Source organism: Anthonomus grandis, chromosome 7 (assembly GCF_022605725.1).
Source record: "Anthonomus grandis grandis chromosome 7, icAntGran1.3, whole genome shotgun sequence".
Lineage (NCBI taxonomy): Eukaryota > Metazoa > Arthropoda > Insecta > Coleoptera > Curculionidae > Anthonomus > Anthonomus grandis.
The window spans coordinates 35,370,783-35,390,743 of record NC_065552.1 but is presented as its reverse complement, the minus strand read 5'-3'; the positions used below and the strand labels follow the sequence as shown (position 1 = coordinate 35,390,743).

Below are 19,961 nucleotides of genomic sequence, written 5' to 3'. Positions count from 1 at the left end.
ATTATTTTTTAGGCAATTACAGTTAATGTTGGAGGAGCATTTTCCAACTGCCTGGAAGAAAATGAAAAAATTATATGCAGATTTTTGAAGCAATTTTAATTACTCTTTTTAGGCAATTAAAGTCGATTTTTACTCTCAGCACGAAAGAAATTTTGCTTCATCTAGAAATCCTTATAGTCCGAATTTTAAAAGAATTTAAACTTTGTTTATATCATGTTGTATCTATTATTGGCTTAGAGAAATAAACAACGAAAATCCTCAGTTCCTCTTTCAAATTTTATGAACTGATGAAGCTAGTTTTTCTAGTTGTGGTAATGCTAATTTGCATAACAAGCATTATTATTGCTCCCTTAAAAACCCTCATTTAAGAAATAAGCTCATTGGGCCACTTATTATTGATGAACATTCAAAAAGTGAATTATATTTTTAAAAAAATACCTTCACAGTATAGTTAGACGATGTTTGTATTGACCTAAATATATATTTATACTATATTATCAATAAATACTGTTAGGACTTTATACTTTGCTTTATGCCATTCTTATATCATCTAACTATGTAATTTTACTTTTGATATATTTGTTTTAGAACTATATTATTATACAGTGACTGAAGTCTAATTGTTAAAATTGTATTTTTTATTGGTTAATTTACTTTTAATTGTATATAACATTTATAACTTAACGTATTTTGTTTTTTTATTTTTGTATAAACATGAGAGCTAAATAGATTTACAACAAGAAAATAATGTATTTTCAGGTGCACTATGCTCACTATTTTTGTAAAATTGCAAACGCATTAGACTTCGACGTACGTTTTCCTTTATCCGTGGATCCCATATTTTCCTGCTTTCATTTTCACAGTAACGAGATTATATGTAAAAGCCATCCTGACGTAGACTGTTTCCAAACCTTAATATTTTCTTTGTATCCGAAAGCGACTTTGTGCGATGGAACTCGGTAATAATTTTCATACCCTTAAAAAATAGGTTACGTGAGGCTTTTCAACGAAATTCTGCACGAGTTGGAAAATATATTAGAATAATTTAATAGCAAGGGAAAATTGTGATAAATTACACGAGATTAATTATTTTTATATTGATTTAAATATATTATTAATTACATCTACATGGCGACTGGAAATAATAATTGTTTTAAAAGTTGATTTACATTTACAAGTAACATTTCATAAATTAGTATAATTACGTGACTGTGTTTTTTTTTATAACTTCCTCAAGGTTTAGTTTTCATGGAGTTGGCATTCCTTGTCATGTCACTTGTCATCGCCGGTACGATTTCCATAATTTTATTTAAAACTTATTGGCACAACATATTCTACCTTTAACCCTAAAATCACGTAATCTAAAAAAAATAGAAGTGAATCAATTAAGCATTCTTCCTTGACTATGGTTAACTGATTCATATATCTTTAGAGCATCCTAGATGAATACGCTGATATTCATTTTGAGGTAATTATACCAAGGCTATTTAAATTAGGTAAAGGGTTGCAAAGTTTGCAACAAATACAATTAGGGTTAGTTTACAAGTTTGTAAATGGGATGACTGTTATAACATTAGTAAATGGTCAATGTCAAAGAGATTAGCCATATTTATTCATTTTTTAGTAAATTTTTGGTTTTGGTATATTTATCAACCGTTTATGATCAAGGTATATTTATTAAACTGTACAATATACGTATATCATATAAGATTCTGTTTACAAACGAGAGAAAATTTAGGGACTTAAAAAAATTGACACAGGATTTACAAATCTAGTTTTTAAACTCGATTACTATACCTCAAATATTTGATGAAATTCTTTTGAAAAATCACTGTTTTTCATCCGTATTATCAAATCTAATAACGCTGTTTTTATAGTAAGTACTCATATATAAAATTATATTAAATTTAAATAAACAGTGTTATTAAATTAAATTTTACATATATATTTCCTGCAAAAACATTATTTTTCATTAACACAACCATTACACCCCCCACCCACCCCAAACATTTTCTCAGTAAGAAATTCTTCAAAAAATCACAGTTTTTCGTCCTTAATATCCATTTTAATAGTATTGTTTTTGTATTAAATATTTATTTATATACATAATATATATAATTATATCAAATTTAAATAAATAAACTGTTTTATTAGATTAGATATTAACGACGAAACCAGCTGTTATTCCTGCGTACTATTTTGGAAAACAATGATTTTTGAAAACAATTTATTACTGGTAAGGTGTGTGGGGTGGGTGGGGGGGTAAGGGTATAGTTAATAAAAAACGGTTTATTTTTGCAGAAAATAATTGCCTGAGAAAAAATGCTTTTTAAGAAAATTATGGGAAATAAAAAAATCTATAATTTTTCTATCCATACTTTTCTCACATAACCTTAAGATTTTGCAATAAAATGTGAAAACCCCCATTTCATTTCTCAAAATCAAGGCGTATCACTATGGAAATTGCAGTACTTGAGCCACTTTTTATCACAAATAAGTGAAAATTCGTTTCTTAATAGAAAAATCTTTGTCTTTAAATAGTATACAATATACCATATTTTAACCCTTATGAAGTAATAATTGTATATTTTTAACATGTAATAAACCATAATTTATTTTTTCTGTCTTGAGTTCTATGGTTGTGATTCACTATATGAGGTAAGTATTAATTCCTTTAATAATCTTTTATATTTTGTGATTTTACTTTAAACCCTAAGTATAAAGTAGTAAATTGTTACTAGATTTGCCTCTGCAAACAACATAATCTGAATTTAAGAGACTGTATGGGCTCTAGAGGGGGAGAAAGGCCTTAAAATGTATTGGCACACCATATTCTACCTTTAAACCTTCCTTATTCACAAGAAAATTACGTAATCTAGAAAAAATAGATGTCAATCAGTTAAGCATTCTTCCTTGGCTTAAGTTCATATTTCTTTAAAACATCCTAGGTGGATAAGTCACAAAGATTTTTTATTTTTTTTTTTAATTTATTGAGTTATACGAGTTTTTCATTTCATAACAAACCACCGCTATAATCTTAAAAAAAAAAATACAAGAATTTATGTAGATATACAGGTGGACGTTTAATTTCATCTAGTAATAATGGATATTTTATCGAAGTAATACTTTGGTGTGTCATCATTGGTGATCCTATAGTGCGATATCATCACTTTAAAGGGCGTATTATTACCTTATATTTTACGTATACATACGCATATACCATATTGGTAGGATTTGAAGACGTATTCCTGTTTGCATTTGTATTCATATTTGTATCTAAAAAAAAGCCATGAAACAGTTTCCATAACCGTGGAGTCACCCACAGAATCCATAGATGCCTTGTTGGATCGTTATATACTACTACTTGATTATTAAAAATAATGTCAGATAGAATATAATAACATTTGAAGACTTAGGACTTAGACTTAGGACAAAGTTCTATTTACGGGTATCCAGTTCAGTGGACAGAATAATTAAAGACTAATGAAGGAGTTGAGGAGGGAATTTTTAAGTCAACAGACAAGATATTTCATCTATTAAGGAATTATGCATTGTATATCGACAGAAATCTTAACAATACGAATGTGCGTTAGAAAATAATTGAAGAACCTATAACAATAAGCATATGCTGATAATATCTAGCCAGAAAGTTTTAGAAGCAGTTGCAATTTCCAAAGTTACATCAATGTTGGTATAGAGCTGCCTACTGAAACTAATGAAGCTGCGAAATGTAATAACGTAAAACGTGTATGGCTATGGAGACATGGTGTACCAAGAAATGAGAAGAGAGTGGATGAACTTGCTAGAAGATGTGATTAATTGTTGACCAATCACAAAGAAAGATTTAGCAGAAATAAGAGTGCTGGGATAAAAGTTAAGTTAAAATTCATTCTTTAAAAAAATAAACCGAGTTCCTAATGTGTTTGTTCTTTAATAAGGTAACTAGTCCCAATTGATGCAAAAAACGGCTATGATTCGCAGGAATTGCGTTCCAGAGTTGATAGTTAGGCTTTCATTAATTACCATTGGGTTTCCAAATATTTTTCTTAAATTTTCCTCCTACCGTTTTTCCTTGGTACATGTTATTTTTTCCAGAGTTTTTTATAATTGGAAAACTTCCCTAAAATTATATATAAACTGATGCTTCGTGAAGAACTCTCAAAAGGGGAGTAACGGATCACTAAGTTCCTATTTTAAATTGGCCCGGTGCTAGGTACAACAAAAAAATGAAAGGGGGATCGAAAGTGCCACAACTGCCATAACAAGGGGCCGATGCAATTGTTTTTTCTTGAAGCAAGAGGGTTTGGCTGCTCCAAAGTTGGATCGATATGAAAAAAGAAAAAAAAAGAGCAAAAGGTAATGTTCTGATAAAAGACCCCGGGGAAGTGAGCAATTTGTATGGAAATTTTCTTTTGTGAAGTGTTATTATTTTTTCAGGGACAATAAAAGGCGATAACGCAAGAGCCTATTTAGAACTCGCCTTATTTGACACCCTTTGACTTTAACGTGTAAAAAAAAATTGGATAAAAAAGCCAGTTAGGGCACTGTTGAAATGTTATGACCCAAGCAATACTGACCCAGACAGAACAAAAAATGCATTAAATATTTATATAAGTTATTTCATGTTACCTTAAAAAAAAAGAATTATAATAAGTTATCACAAAAATATAAAATCTTCCTTTGACCGAGTTCTATTGCATTATTGGTAATAAAAATGGCGTTTTGTGTTCTTGCTTATGCGCTCTCGTGTACTTGCATTATTCAACGGAAATACATTTGTCTGCTAGAGACAATTCCCCGATGTGCCAGCCTTCAATATGCATTTCCCATTATCCTCTTTATTTCGTAATTTTTCGTTTCCTTCTTCCCGACCTCAAGTAAGTAGGTTACACGCCATGGTGACACACATTACATGCAGTATCCCGAAACTAAACTGATATTTTATTTATAGACGAATCTCGGGAACGAATTTCTCTATATTACTGATCCAGTATGACGTTTTTAAATAAATTAACATGTTTCTTGTAAAGTAATTACGAAAACATAAACATGGTTCTTTCCACATTGTGCTTTCATAGCACTCCATAGATTGTGATTTCATTACAACGTATTCCCTTATTATTCGGAATAAGTTTCTCACAATGAATGATCTGTTCGTATTGTGATCGTATTTTATGTATGACATAAAATCACCTGCCGCAAAAGAAGGTTATAGAAAAAGAAAAAATTAAAAAGTTAAACCATTATCTAGATAAACTTTGAACGTAAGCTAGTCCAAGTAGGTAAGTCTCACGCGATACACACCCGCAAAAACATATTTTTCTTCATAAACCTTGGACAGGTTAATTGTTAACGTGCGTTTTACAGGGTGGAAAACCCTTTAATTTCGAAGGAACCTATTATAGTTAGAAAAGTTAATTTCCGGTTTCTTGTTGCGCTGTGCCGACTAGTCATTATCCAGTGCCCAAATCCTTTTATATGTTATACCAGGACATGTACACGTTGATTTTATATAAATCTAATTTTTACACATTTTTATTGTATGACGATAGGCGGTCTTGCCTTAGTTACAGATAAATGCATAGAGAAAAAATTAAAACCGCAAGAATCTCGGTCAACGAGTACTTAGTACAATTACTAAGTAGGTCATCTCGTGAGAGTTATTACTAGTTTATAAGATCCGATGATGCTTTATTTTAAGCAAAACATGTAACCATCCTTATCTTCTTGAAAAGTTAGTTTTTACATAGTTTAGCCTGGTATAAATTTGAAAAAAATGTTTGGACTTAACTTTTTATGTCAGATCCTAAAATGATAAATAGATGATAAGTATATTCTGTCCTGGAAAAATTCCAATTCGACAAAAGTGAGTGGAACTCTGGCGCCCAACATGTGAGTATCTCAATTGGACCATATTCCACGAGAATCTCAACCAACATTCAATTTACGATAATAAAACTATAGGCGATAAAGCCTCTCTTCCCGGGTATTGGATATCTTAAGTACTAGTTCCATGCATTCAAGGAGAGAAATAATGAACGTGAAAAGTCTTTCAGTTGGTTTATTCAAGTTACTTTAATCAACTATTATCGACTTACGACTATACTCTCTGCTCTAGTTTACCTAGAAGAAATCAGTGATCCTCGCCTTGGATGTTCTAACACATCAACAAAAAAAATATATTTTGAGACCGAGAGTTACGTAGGTCACTTTGAGATAATGGACCAGTTCCTTTAAGTTAAAAATTTCATTTATTTCGTAGCTTTGACATTTTTGTAAGGACCTGTAATTGAACAATTAACGACCGAACGATTTTTAGATTTCTTTTATTGTGTTTACGTAGTTTACCTTAAATCTATTACGTTAGAGTAAAAAGATCCTTGGATGAGCCCTTTAACCAACAACAAAACTTTTTTATTTATTTATTTATTTATGCAATCTACAGACACAAAGTCCATTAAATATTTACAATTGGTCCTTAATGACTAATAAGCACAATAAGTAAGCAATACATATTACAAAATTAAAAAAAAATAGATTCTTTGCCGACCAGATAACACATTAGGTAACTTAAAAAACAAACTAAAAAGAAAAAAAAAACTTAAAAATATTCTATAATAGATATATTTTTTTTTTTAATTTCCCAAATCTGTCAATATGAAATAGTAGGTTGGGTGCACTGGACATTCGAAAAATTGGCGACTTCTTACCTAAATTGGGATTTGTTTTTTTTATATAAAAAGTTCCTAAATCTCTATTGTTATGAATAATTACCGTTAACAGCAGTTTTTCGAGAAGAAATGAACAATCTTTATTATTATGAAGGATCTTATGTGTAAACAACAAGCAGGCCATAGTTCTTCTGGAACTAAGTTTTTTAAATTAAATTCTGCCAAAAGGTTTTCATAAGATATATCCATCAGATACACACCATGTTTTTTATAGTACAAATACCGCAAAAACCTTTTCTGAACTCTTTCCAACATTTGTACGTAAATTGAATAGAATGGACACCAAACAATCGAGGCATATTCCAATATGCTGCGAACATAGACATTATAGAGAGTACTAATGGTCTTTAAATTGGTAAAGTTACAGGCATTACGAATTATAAATCCTAAAATCTTAAATGCCTTATTAACAACTGTGTTAATATGAGCATCGAAATGCAACTTATTGTCGAAAACTAACGTTGACGTTTAATTTACTGTCAAATTATTGACATAATTTATTTACGAGAATCAAACTAATTAAATAACAAGAGCGTTTCTGAAGCTATTTTCTTAGAGTTCTTTAGTACATGTAGGTTTCAGATCAGAGGGTCTTTTTTGTTTGAAATTTATTATGCTGTCGATTTTTTTAAGCAAGTATTTTATAATAACTTGTATTACTATCTCAGAGTATTTATATTATGTAAGTTTTAATAAATAGGATCCAATAGCCAATGAGACAAACAAATGGAAATTATGTCGATAATTTCAATTTTAATTTTAATATTAATGAATTGGAAGAAGGGTGGGTTAGACTGGGTTAGGATAGGTTGAGTTTAATTTGGGTTGGAAATATATTTTATTAAATTTTACATAGCAGCTGTGAGATTGTTAGCAATTTTAATTTGGAAAAATAAATACAATAACTAGTTAGTGCATGATAAATAGAGTATTTATTTCAACATTTTTATATTAGTGATACGTAGAATAGTAGATAATAGGACATTCACTTACAAGAAAGTCCAAGTCAAAATCAGAATTTATCATTACCTTTGTTAATAAGAGCTGAAGTTTTTTCGTAAAAAATTGACTTATTAGAGAGTTTCTGCATTTCAATATTTTGAAAATAACATAATTTAGTAAAAAGTTGTTTTGACTTCTTGAACAAAATAGGATGCATCCAAAATTTTTTTTTTAAATGTTCTATAGATCGTACCCTTTCTACTAAAAAATTTAATAGAAAATGGCTCCGTATACTTAAAATATAATATATAACAAATAAAATTAGATCATCCAGTACAATGATTTATCTAAAATGCATTTACCAAATTCTGCATATTTTTTCCAGCATGTTTTTGCTATTGGCAGTATTTATGAACTGATTAACTTGACTAAAAATAAAATGAAAAAAAACTTTAGTCCTTTACTAAGATGACGATAATCAAGATATTAATAGGGATGCTGCTGATCACAGAAACTTTGTTGCTAGACAAGTTTTAAGATTGGAACTAAAAATAACACAAAAGCTAACCAAGTCTTGTCTAAAAAAGAGTGTTTTAGTAGATATAAGTCTAAAACCGTTTGCAATATGGTTTCATACTGATCATACGTAATTAGGATATGCATCAAATTAGTTTCAAACCATCCCAAATTTTCTGCTAAAACAAACCTAATTAAACACGTCTTTCAGTTTATATAGGCATAACTTAAATGGACACGATTAAAATTTTTTTATACATTGTTTATTTCAGTTGAGTTAGAGTTTTGACTCAACTGCCTGAAATAATATGTTTGTTGTTAACTTATTCCTGGACTTAAAGGAATTAAAAACCTATTTTAGGCACTTAGAATAATTTTTTTTCAATAATCATTCCAGGCGTTTGAGTCAAATTTGTGACTTTTTAATTAACGTTTTTTTTTGTGGTTTTTGTGAACCCATATTAAATATAAAACTATCCATATTAAGAAAAACGTTACGGATAATTAAGCAAATTAACTTTTGACCTATTTTAATTACTTTTGTCTTAACTCAACCACAGCCCAACATATCTGCTGTAAAATTTAGGTATTTTAAAATTAAATTTACGTGAGTATTGACAATGCAATTCATTCATGTATACAGCAAGAGATTGAGAGTACCATGAAACACAAAAATGTTAAGGAGTTGCCATTTAATACTACCATTTAATAAGAATATAGTTTACTCACCAGGGAACCTCGGTTCTCTTGACTCAGTCATGCCAAAAATCATCAATATAGTTACTTTATGTTTGCTAATAATTTACATATAGGGGTCGGCATAAGTCAGTTAACACTGTCCTGCGCTAATCAAAAATAGTACGAATGCGGCAACGATGCTTGCCTCACCGAATTTGTGCGATTAGAGATGGGGACTATGGTACTAGTCACTACTTGTTGTTAGTTTACGATTGTGGGTCACCGTATTTCGCTATTTTCAACAAGACGGCGTTTCGCCGCACTTCGGACTTGAAGTTCGCGAATACCTGAATGCCGAGATTGGTATATGGATAGGAAGAAGAGGAAGAATTGAGTGGCCAGCACGGTCACCCGACCTAACGCCATGTGATTTTTCTCTGTGGGGAGTACTTAAAAACAAAGTATTCGCCACCCCATTACATATTGACATTGAACACTTGAAAATGAGAATTCAAGAGGAATTTGATGCACTTCGCAACAACCCAGAATTCTTTGATAAAATCTGCAAAAGCGTAAATAAGCGGTGTCATATCTGCATTGAGAAAGGCGGTAAAAAAAAATAAACAAAATGTAATTTTTAAATCATAATCACTTTTGTATGGAAATAATCAAAGCAATAAACTATTTTCCTGTATCGTTTTTTTTTCTTTTTGTTTGGTATGCAAATTGGTTATATGACTTATGCCGACCTCTGTATATAAACATATCTTCTTCCTTTGACGTACTTTCTTCGTTTACTGGATACTGCCGATTTTATCTAATCTAGTTTTGGTAGCAGAACCATAAAAATTGCTTCATTATCTAGTAAGGATCTAGTAAAAGCTTTATAAAACATAAGAGATGTTTTGGGGTCTGATGAACCCCTGAAAATCAGAATTTATATTTGCCTTTGTTAATTAGTGCTGACTTTTCTCTAATAACTTTTATGTTATGGATTTTTGTCAAGTACCCTATCGAATTTCTTTCGTGAAAAATTGACTTATAGAAAAGTTTTTGCATTTTGATATTTTGAAAAGGACATCAGTATAAAAATTGTCTTGATTTCTTAAAAAAATTTTTTGTTTTAAAATGTTCTATAGACCGTATTTCCTTCTATTAAAAAAAATTATTAGAAAATCGCTTCGTATACTTAAAATATAATATATGACAAAAAAAATGAGATCATCCAGTACAAGGACTTATCTAAAACATATTTACCAAATTCTGCATATTTTTTCCAGCATACAAAATGAAAAAAACTTTAGTCTTTTACTAAAATGACGATAATCAAAATATTAATAGGGACGTTACTGACCATAGAAACTTTGTTGCTAGACAAGTTTTAAGGTAGCATTGGAACTGAAAATATTACAAAACCTAACCAACAAACAACATTAGCGGTTTTGTCAACGTCTAGTCTATAAAAGAGTGTTCTAACAGATATAAGTCCAAAACCATTTGCAATGCAATTTTATATTGATCATACGCAATTGGGATATACTTTTAACTTTTTATTGGGATATACTTTGGATTAAACTAGTTTTAAATCATCCAAAGTTTCCTGCTAGAACAAACCTAATAAAACACATCTTTCAGTTTATATTGGCATAACTTAAATGGACACGATGAACATTTTTTTATAATTTTTTTATTTCAGTTGAGTTAGAGTTTTGACTCAACTATCTGGAATAATATGTTTGTTTTTAACTTATTCCAGATGTTTAAGGAATTAAAAATTCATTTTAGGCATTAGAATCAATTTTTCCAAAAATTATTCACTGCACGATAAGTTTTTCTAGATTGTCTTGGTCTCTCCTGGTGATATGTCCAAAGTAATCCAGAATGCGGCGTCGGCAGCTGAAGGACAATCGATCGGTGATTCGTAATTCGTTTAATATCGACACATTGGTCCGGTGTGCAGTCAAGGGTGTGCGAAGCATCCTCCGCCAGCACCACATTTCAAAAGCATCTATTCGGTGCCTAAATAGGTAAAATATCGAAAACACTAGGGTGTTTAACAGGGCTCTTTTCGTTTTTCTGGTTATGGATCTGTCTTTCTTGATAAGTTTGACATTACTGTCCTCGCTAATGCTATCCGCCTTCTTATTTCTGTTTCACACCCTCACTTGTTGTTTATTAGGGACCCTAAGTAGATGAATTCATCTACTACTTCAATTCTGTTTTGCAGATTTCTTAACTGTATGGTGTTACTCCTGTCAATGACCATTAACTTGGTCTTGTCTAGATTTATTTCGAGGCCTTCATTAGCGACCTGATCAATAAGTGTAACCATCACATCTTCATCTCTTGTTATTAATGTAGTGTCGTCCGCGTATTTCAGATTACATATCTTTCTACCATTGATTGACACACGTTCTTCAAAATTTTCCAGGGATCGTCTCATTATGAATTCACCGTAGGCATTGAAGAGTCTCGGTGATAGGATATATCTTTGACGGACGCCTCTATGTACTTTGAAAATGTTTAATGTTTTATTGTCAAGACTAACTATGGCATTGTTATTTTCATATAGGTTGGTTATTAGAGATATGAAATGCGGAGGGACTTCCATTTCTTTCAATACGCTCCAGAGACTACTCCATCGAACACAGTCGAAAGCCTTTTTGTAATCTATAAAGCACAAGAGCATGGTGTATTGAACTCCCGGGCTTTCTCGATTAATTGACGGATGTTGAATATTTGGTCCCTAGTCCCTCTTCTCTTAACGAAGCCTGCTTGTTCTGGAGGGATTTGACTCTCTAAGTAGTTTTGCAATCGTCTATCTATTATTTTAAGCACGATTTTGCTGGCATGTTTGATTAGAGATATCGTTCGATAATTTTCGCTTTTTTGGTGGATCCCTTTTTGTGAATAGGTATAAATGCAGACGTTGTCCAGTCTTTAGGCCATTGACCACTTTGTCAGATCTTATATATCATGTAGGATTTTGGTTCCCGGGTCTCCTAGTACTTTTATGAGCTCAGCACGAACTCCGTCTGTTCCTGGGGATTTGTTTAGCTTTAGGTTTTTTATAGCTTCTTTAATTTCAGACATAAGAATACTGAGCTCCATTTCAAATTGTGTGTTTTCGTTCTGTTGTTCGATCGCTATTTCGGTTTCTTCGGTGTATAATTCCTCACAATATTGTCTCCATCGTTCGATCACTTTTTCATCTTCCCATACTATGTTTCCGTCCTTGTCTTCAATTGTAAAAGTCTTTGGCTTGAATTTGCGTGTTATTTCCTTTACTTTTTGATACAAGTCTCTAGTGTCATAGGTGAGTTGATGTTGTTCCTCTATATCCCTGCATATTTTTTTAATGTAGTTGTTTTTATCCTGTCATTGTCTTTGTATCTTTTTATTTAACCTCTTGTACAGGTCCCAGTCTTCTCTCGTTAGGGTGCCCTTCCTTTTCATTTCTTTTCGTTTGTTAATTGTTTCTATGGTCGCTTGTGTGATCCAGGGTTTGTTTGGCCGATTTATGGGGTTATGTGTTAGTTGAAGGTGATCTGCTGTCGTCTTAATAACATTTCTCAATGCTTCCCATTCTTGGTCTGGGTCTTGTTTATTCATTATATCATGTTTTTTGGCCTCCAATTTGTTTTGTATTTCTTCTTGAAATTGCCATTTGGCTGTTTCCGTCATGTTGATCCTGTTGTGTTGGTGGTAGATTCTTTTTAGACGGAGCCTGAACTTCATTAGTAATAAATTATGATCTGAATCACAGACAGGTCCAGGGTACGTCTTGCAGTTAACGACGGAGGATTTCCAGCGAGATCTGACCATAATGTAGTCAATTTGATTTCTGTATCTATCTCCTGGTGATGTTCATGTGTATAGGCGTCTTTTATGATGTGCAAATAATGTTTTTGCGATAATGAGATTTTGTTCTTGGCAGAATTGAAGCATTTGTTCACCTCGTTCATTTCTTGTCCCTAAGCCGAACAAACCAATTATTCCTTTGAGTTGTTCATCTATATCTATATCTTTTATTTTGCCAATTTTAGCATTCAACAAACACCACCAAACATGGTAAATTATGTCCACTCTATATACATGGTTCTTTATAAGTCAAAGTGCCTCTTTTACTTTTTTGAGTCTCTCTCAATCTTATATTATTACTTATGTTTAGAGTATAGATTTTCAAGGATGTAAGAATAACTCTCAGAGTGTTGAGACACTTTTAAACGAATACAGGGTGTTTATAATATATACGTTTATACCTTTAAATATTTTACACTGCTACAATAAGCGTGTCACTTAAATATTATAATCGAGTAAAGATTCTCAGCACGTGTAGTTATCTGATGTAAAAGTAACGATTATGCCCACAATGAAGCGACAAAACAACCATTATTCATAGATCCCGTTTCGGAAATAACTTTTTCATTTTTGTGGCAAACCAACCGCAGCTGGTCTCCTCAATTATTCAGGCGGAAATGTAGAACACCATGCCGAGCAAATCCAACAATAAACATGGCTGTTTCGTGCCGACCTCTGAACCGATAAAAAATTTACTCAGGCAGTAATTCAATACTCGGATTAATTTCGCTTATTTTGGATGTTACTAAGCTTTTGCTTTGTGCTTTCGAGCTGATTAATTTAAAATACTTTTTTCGAATTTAATTTTATTATGACAAAAATAGAAAATCCCCATTATAATATGAGCGGGGGTAACCGGCGCGAATACTTGGCCGCACTTACAAAGAAGGAAATTGCCGCACGGAGACATCTCAGGCTGCTTCTATTTCAATATTATTATAGACGGAAGAGACGGCTGAAAATTAAAGCGACTCTGTCTCAGGAAACTTCTAGCTTAGCGGATTTTCATTTTCACTGTTTGCCTCGTTATATTTACCTTGCAAATCTGCTTGTAAATGTAGTCGTCTTTTAACTATATAATCTAAAATTCACTTCACCGGAATAATAACTAATAAAACTAGTTTTATAAAAAAGTTAAAAATAAAAATAATTAAATCGAGTGTACATATTTTTTTACAAGGAATCACCCATTGAAATATCTTCGTCTATTTTTTGAACACCCCGTATAATATAAAGAAAATCTCAAACGCCCCTCATTTATCCGTAATACGTACCCTCCGTACATACATTCATACACGGCAAAAAGATGGTTATCATACGCAACCTACCTCTATTGTATGGGTCGAATTAATTTTACAACCCTGATTAGATCGGATTCGTTTTGATGGCAAAAGGGTATTGTTAGAAACGTTGGCGACTCCACGCTGCGAATGGGGGCTATTTGCACCCCAGGGAAAAAACTCGTGTTACAAATGAGTTGTTTTGTTGCAAATAGTTTGATATTTTTCATTATCATGTGTCGAGGGGGGAAATGACGCGGAAGGTGATAAATATGACAATTTTTCATTACTTTACTAAATTATCTAATGTCCCAAGTAAATACATTTTTACGGTTTTGCTTAATGGGACGATTTGATGCGGGTTAAATTGTCGGTCATATTTTATTTTTTAGTGTGTTGCGTGTTTAATCTGAAAGTCTCTTTGCACTAACGTTAACCTTATTTATTTTTTTTAAACACTTTTACTACAGCTTTTGTTTTTATAAAATACGAATAAATTAAGAGTCGCTATTTTCTTTTGATAATAAATATATGGATTATTATTAACTATAGATTATTCTTATAGTTGCAATCTTTCAATTTTCAGCAGTAGCTTTTTTTTGGTGTAGAATGATGATTTCTAGAATTCTAAGCCTTTAAAAATATATATGATTCATTATTTAAATGTTCATTAATCGTAAATAGCCAATATGTGACGATTTACCATTACTAGAAAAACTAGCTTCCTCAATTCTAAAAATTTGAAACCTAATTCAAATTTTATGATTTTAAAACTGGATATTGCATATTTCTCTAGGGCAATAACACGAGTCGAGACATTTATCAAAATTATTTTCTGATAGAGCTTGGTGTAAAGATACATGGTATAAATAAAGTTTAAATTCTTTAAAAGATTCGAAAAATCAAAGAATGACTAAGGGTTCCTAAATAGAGCAAAATTTCTCAAAGTACTGATTATGTGGTACCACTTTAACTTAAATTATTTTCATGGTTTCTTACTGGACGCCTTTTAATTGAATTATCAAATGAATATACACTTGCCATTGTCCTTAAACATATTGCCAGTACAGAAAATATATATTTATATATGTTTTTAGATTTTTACAGCATAGTCACGTGCTTCAATAAAGTTATCTACTTTGCATAAAACCGTTGATTGAATATTTGGGAAGATACGCAATCCTGTGTTAAAAAGTGTACCCAGTCGACTATCGGATTGCCGTTCAGTTTCGTGCACCGTGTGGTGCTGCCGCGAAGCGTCAAATCTAGGTACGAATTATCTTAGCTGCATGGACTTGGCTTTTGGCTTCTTTGAGTCAGGTTTTCAACGACGCTGGAATCTCCGGTTACGCGGCCGTGTTGGATATTTTTTTAAGATATGGGATGATGCTGCCAATCATGTTTTTATTATTTTTTTTCAACATACAACACGGTGTCATTTATGTGGTGGTCAAGTGATAAGTGATATACTTAAGGGTGGAGGCATATTGATTTCTTAAAAGTTAAATTTTAAAAACAAATAATTACTTATTAAAATATGTTTTTGAGACAAAAATTAATACAAAAATATATATAAAAAGCTATTTTTACAAAATTACCAACAAAGTTTTATACAAGTTATAATTCCAACAAACATTATGTTTCCTCCATTTTGTGTTCAAGAGGGTCAAGTTTTTAAATAAAAAGCCCGTTGCACTTAATTAACTAAAAACTAATATACAAAAAATATGTGGAACAAATTTTAAGGTATAAGGAGGTTTCACGTAAATATTATAAAGAATAATTGAAATAATTCATAAGACTGAATACCGATGGTAATATAACTTCTTCATCAATAATTTTTTGTAAAAAGTAACCCATTTTGTCATGTGATTCAATATCTGAAAAATTGTCCAGCGTAGTGAGATCTGTAAAGTATGGGGTTGTGAGTGAGGATGTTAATAGAAATAGAAAATAGGCCACATTTTAAGTTTTAAGCGACACAGGAAAATTCTCAATTACCAGTAGTTACAACCATACTTAAAACTATAAAAAGATACTTAGTAACAAAAAAAAAACATTTTGTTTAAAGACCCCCCATCACGGTTATACAGGACGTCAATAGAGGTGGTATAATTAGAGGAAAGTTAAGCAATATAGTGTCCTTTTATAATAAAATCTAAATACTTCCTAAATTTTGCAAAAAACTGAAATTTGGCAAAATCATTTTATTTTTTTTTCTGGCGTTATTTCAAAATATATGACAAAAGTATTTATTAAATGAATAAATTATTGTGACCACTTTTTCTGGCCTATACGATGACATCTTTAAATTTAAAATACGACGTTCTGTCTTTAAAGAGCCATCATCAACTTGTTTTTCTTTGTCGGCGCTATATTGACCATTTGCAGTTTAACGACGCGGGAATCTTTGGGCGCCCGGCCGTTTTGTTATTTTTTTAAGACAAGGGCGATGATGATAACAGCGCTTTTATTTATTTTGTTATTGCCGATATTTAAATGCGCTGTGATCTCGCATAAATAACTAGATAAATGTGGTGGTCAAGTAATGTATTGGAAGGTGCTATCTCTTACAACTTAAATTTTATGAACAAATAATTACTTACCAAAATCCTTTTTTGAGACAAAAATAAATAAATAAAAACAAAACAAAAATTCAATAAGTTTTTATTTATTAATTAGAAAATTAACAAAAATATTAAATAAAGGTGATGATATAGGTAGGTTTCACGTAAATATAAAGAGTAAATTCAATAATTAAAGATTTAGTATCTATATACGGTACTATAGTTTTTTAGAGTCAATAATTTTTTGCAAAAAGTAGCCCGTAATGTGATTTTTGACAATACGGGTTTGTGAAACCAGCCAATATCTCAAAAACTGTGTAGGGTAGTGAGATCTGTGAAGTACACTTTTTTTGGACAAAAATATTGAAAAATAGATACCTTTAACTGAAATTAATATAAAAATAAAATCAACAATAAAAAAATAAAAATAACACTATAAAATATAGAAAATAGGCCACATTTTAATTTGCAATACAGGCAAACACTTAATTACTAATTCTTAAAACTAGAAAAAGTTAATAAGAAAAAAAACAAATATTTTGTTTAACAGTATGAAGGGTCTCATCGCGATTATACAGGATGTCCAAGGTAAGGATGAGCAGTAAATGGTTTAATTAGGCGAAAGTTGCGCAATATAAATGCAATGATTGAATAAATGCAATCTAAACATTGGAAAAATGCCAAATACTTTCTAATATTTAGGAAAAAGGTGAAATTTGGCAAAATGGTTTTTTATTTTTTTCTGGCGTTATTTGAAAATATAAAATCATTTATACATTGTTGTAAACACTTTCTCTCATTTACAAGTTAACATCTTTAACTTTTAAATATGACGTTCCTTCTTTAGAGAGTCATAATGAACTTTTTTTCTTCTTGTCGACGCCATGTTGGCCACTTGCAGTTTTGAATAACCCTTTTAATTACTTTTTCAACGAGGTAATTTCTAGTGAGTAGTTGGAATCATCCCTATTTAATATTATATACCTCTCTCTCTTAAATAAATACAATTTCGAATTTCAAAAAATTCAAAACATACTTTATTCATAAATACATGGTACCTACTTGTTGACATGGTACTTCTATGATATAAAATAGGCACATTAATCGACATATTACTAACACATAATTTAAAAACAATACACAATAGTGGGTTCAACATACTAGTATAAACACAAAATGTATTTTCAATTTCAAAGCAAGACGACTTAAAAATTTTTTAGAGTAACATTACAAATTCTAACCTTTACATCTTTACTAAAAACTAATTATATACTATTGGCCTATTCCTAACTATCTTCAAAAAATTCTAATGCTATAAAAATACTTGCTTTTCAGAAGTTTCGTTAAGGACTTTCTAAAGCGAGGAGAACTTCTAGAGACTTTTATGATATTTGGAAAATGATTAAAAATTTTTATACTTAAGTAAATAAGAGAATTCTTAGTTCAATTTTCGGGATGGGCATTGGAATATTGTATTCTTTTCTGATAATATGTTTTAAGGAGCCATTATTTTGAAGATACAATTTATATTTTTTATATATTAGGCAAGCAGACTCAACAATAAACAAGCAACACAAGGAAAGTATCTTTAAATAGGGTTCTGCATGTCCTGTGGAGATTTATGACACATATATTTAATGGCTCGTTTTTTAAAAACAAACATCGAGTCAAAAAGTTGTTTACTAATGCAACTCCAAAATGTTATTCCATACTGTAGGTATTTTAGTATGAAAGTAAGTTCCAACTTTCAGCAAAAAAAAATAGACCGTTTTTGCAGATATCAATCTCAGTTCATTGAAAACCACTCTAACAGCATAACATCGTCTAGCCAGTTTTTGCCTCCTGACATATCTCCATAAAACTTAGGTTTATGATCGATAACAATTCCAAGAAATCTGTTAAAATTATTCACTTCCAATTCTTTGTTGTGAATCATGAACTGCTCTGAACATAAAAACTTAACAATTTAGTCTTATCTATGTTTAAAGACAACAAATTAGCATCAAACCACTGTTTAATCATTAATAGATCTTTAGAAATTGTTCTTGTTAATGTGCTTTTATTATTGTCTGCCCATAAGATAGTGGTGTCATCTGCAAAAATAGTGAAGAATCCTTTTATCTGGAGAGACGCCAGGTCATTTATATACAATAGAAATAAAATAGGACCGAGAAACGAACCCTGCTTGCTACACAAAGTTCAGACAAACTGCCATTTGGCCAAACAAACTTTTTTCTGTCTAACAAAACAAAATTTTAACCATTCTAGAGCAACTCCCCTAAACACATATCTAGAAAGCTTACCGAGCAGTATTCCATGGTTGACACTGTCAAAGTCTTTAGAGAAGTCGCAGAATACCGCTGCAGCAAAGTGACCTTCTTCAAGCTCAAATATAATCTCTCCAGGAATGAAAACATTACTCGACATTCATTTAATATGTTATTTTTTTTAATTAGGAAAGCTACCATTCGTACTATAACCAGTTTCTCAATAACTTTAAAGGCTTTTTAGGCTTTATTTTTATCTTTTTCATGAATGAATTTCACATGAAAACAATTATTGAAAATACTTAAAATACTAAAGACCATAAACATAATATATTGATTTAAAATTTTCTTAAAGTAAAAAAAAGAAAAAGAGAAAATGGCTCTCATAGACATGAAGACACAATTTTTTTAAGAGTTCGGATTGATTTTTGTAGATAAAATAGATAATTTTCTGTGAGGTTTATAATTAGATTTTTTTAAAGATTTTCTAATAAGATTTTGAGATTCCCATTTTAGGTTGTTATAAATCAAAGTCTTAATTAATAAATGCAAACATTTATCAATTAAGACTTTGTGGACATAGGTTTGGTTTATTTATATTTATTTTATCTAGTAATATTTTATTAATTGACTTGCATATATTATTATTTACTTTTAGAGTATAATAAAGTTCATTAAAGGATTTTATTGTGTTTTGACATAAATTTGAAAAATTCTCTGATGGGTTTATTAGAGAAGATACATTATTTGATTTAGCAAAGCTTTTTTTAATTAAAAATATTTCTTAAAAAACTGAGAATATTGTTTTTACATTTTCTTACATTATTGCACCCACGATACGCACACTGATTAATTTTGCCTAAAGGAGCCATTGTCTCACAAACTAAACACATTTACATATATCTATCTATTTGTAATTATGATATCCAAGAAAAATTTTTAACAACTACCAAATTTCAATACGGGAAACACGAACCTGTGCAAAAACTCTCCGACACAACTCAGGGTTGATCGGCCGATTACTAATGAGAAGCGATGGACGAAATTATTTTCGCGCATACTGGAGAGAATCGCCATCTATTTTTCACGCATATTTGCGGTCACGCTTTAGCCCATAAG

At 30.9% G+C, this 19,961-nt stretch overlaps 1 protein-coding gene and 1 long non-coding RNA gene across 4 annotated transcripts in view; both read right to left on the bottom strand.

Moving 5' to 3' along the window:
- LOC126738775 (teneurin-m) overlaps nt 1-19,961 on the bottom strand; it is a 326,951-nt gene that overhangs the window by 266,870 nt on the left and 40,120 nt on the right. The gene's annotated exons all lie outside the window — the stretch shown is intronic.
- Nucleotides 6,645-7,134, bottom strand: LOC126738787 (uncharacterized). The gene is made up of 3 exons (XR_007661445.1): nt 6,932-7,134; nt 6,775-6,868; nt 6,645-6,710 (listed from the first exon to the last, which is right to left on the bottom strand). It is a non-coding gene; the product is annotated as an uncharacterized LOC126738787 (long non-coding RNA).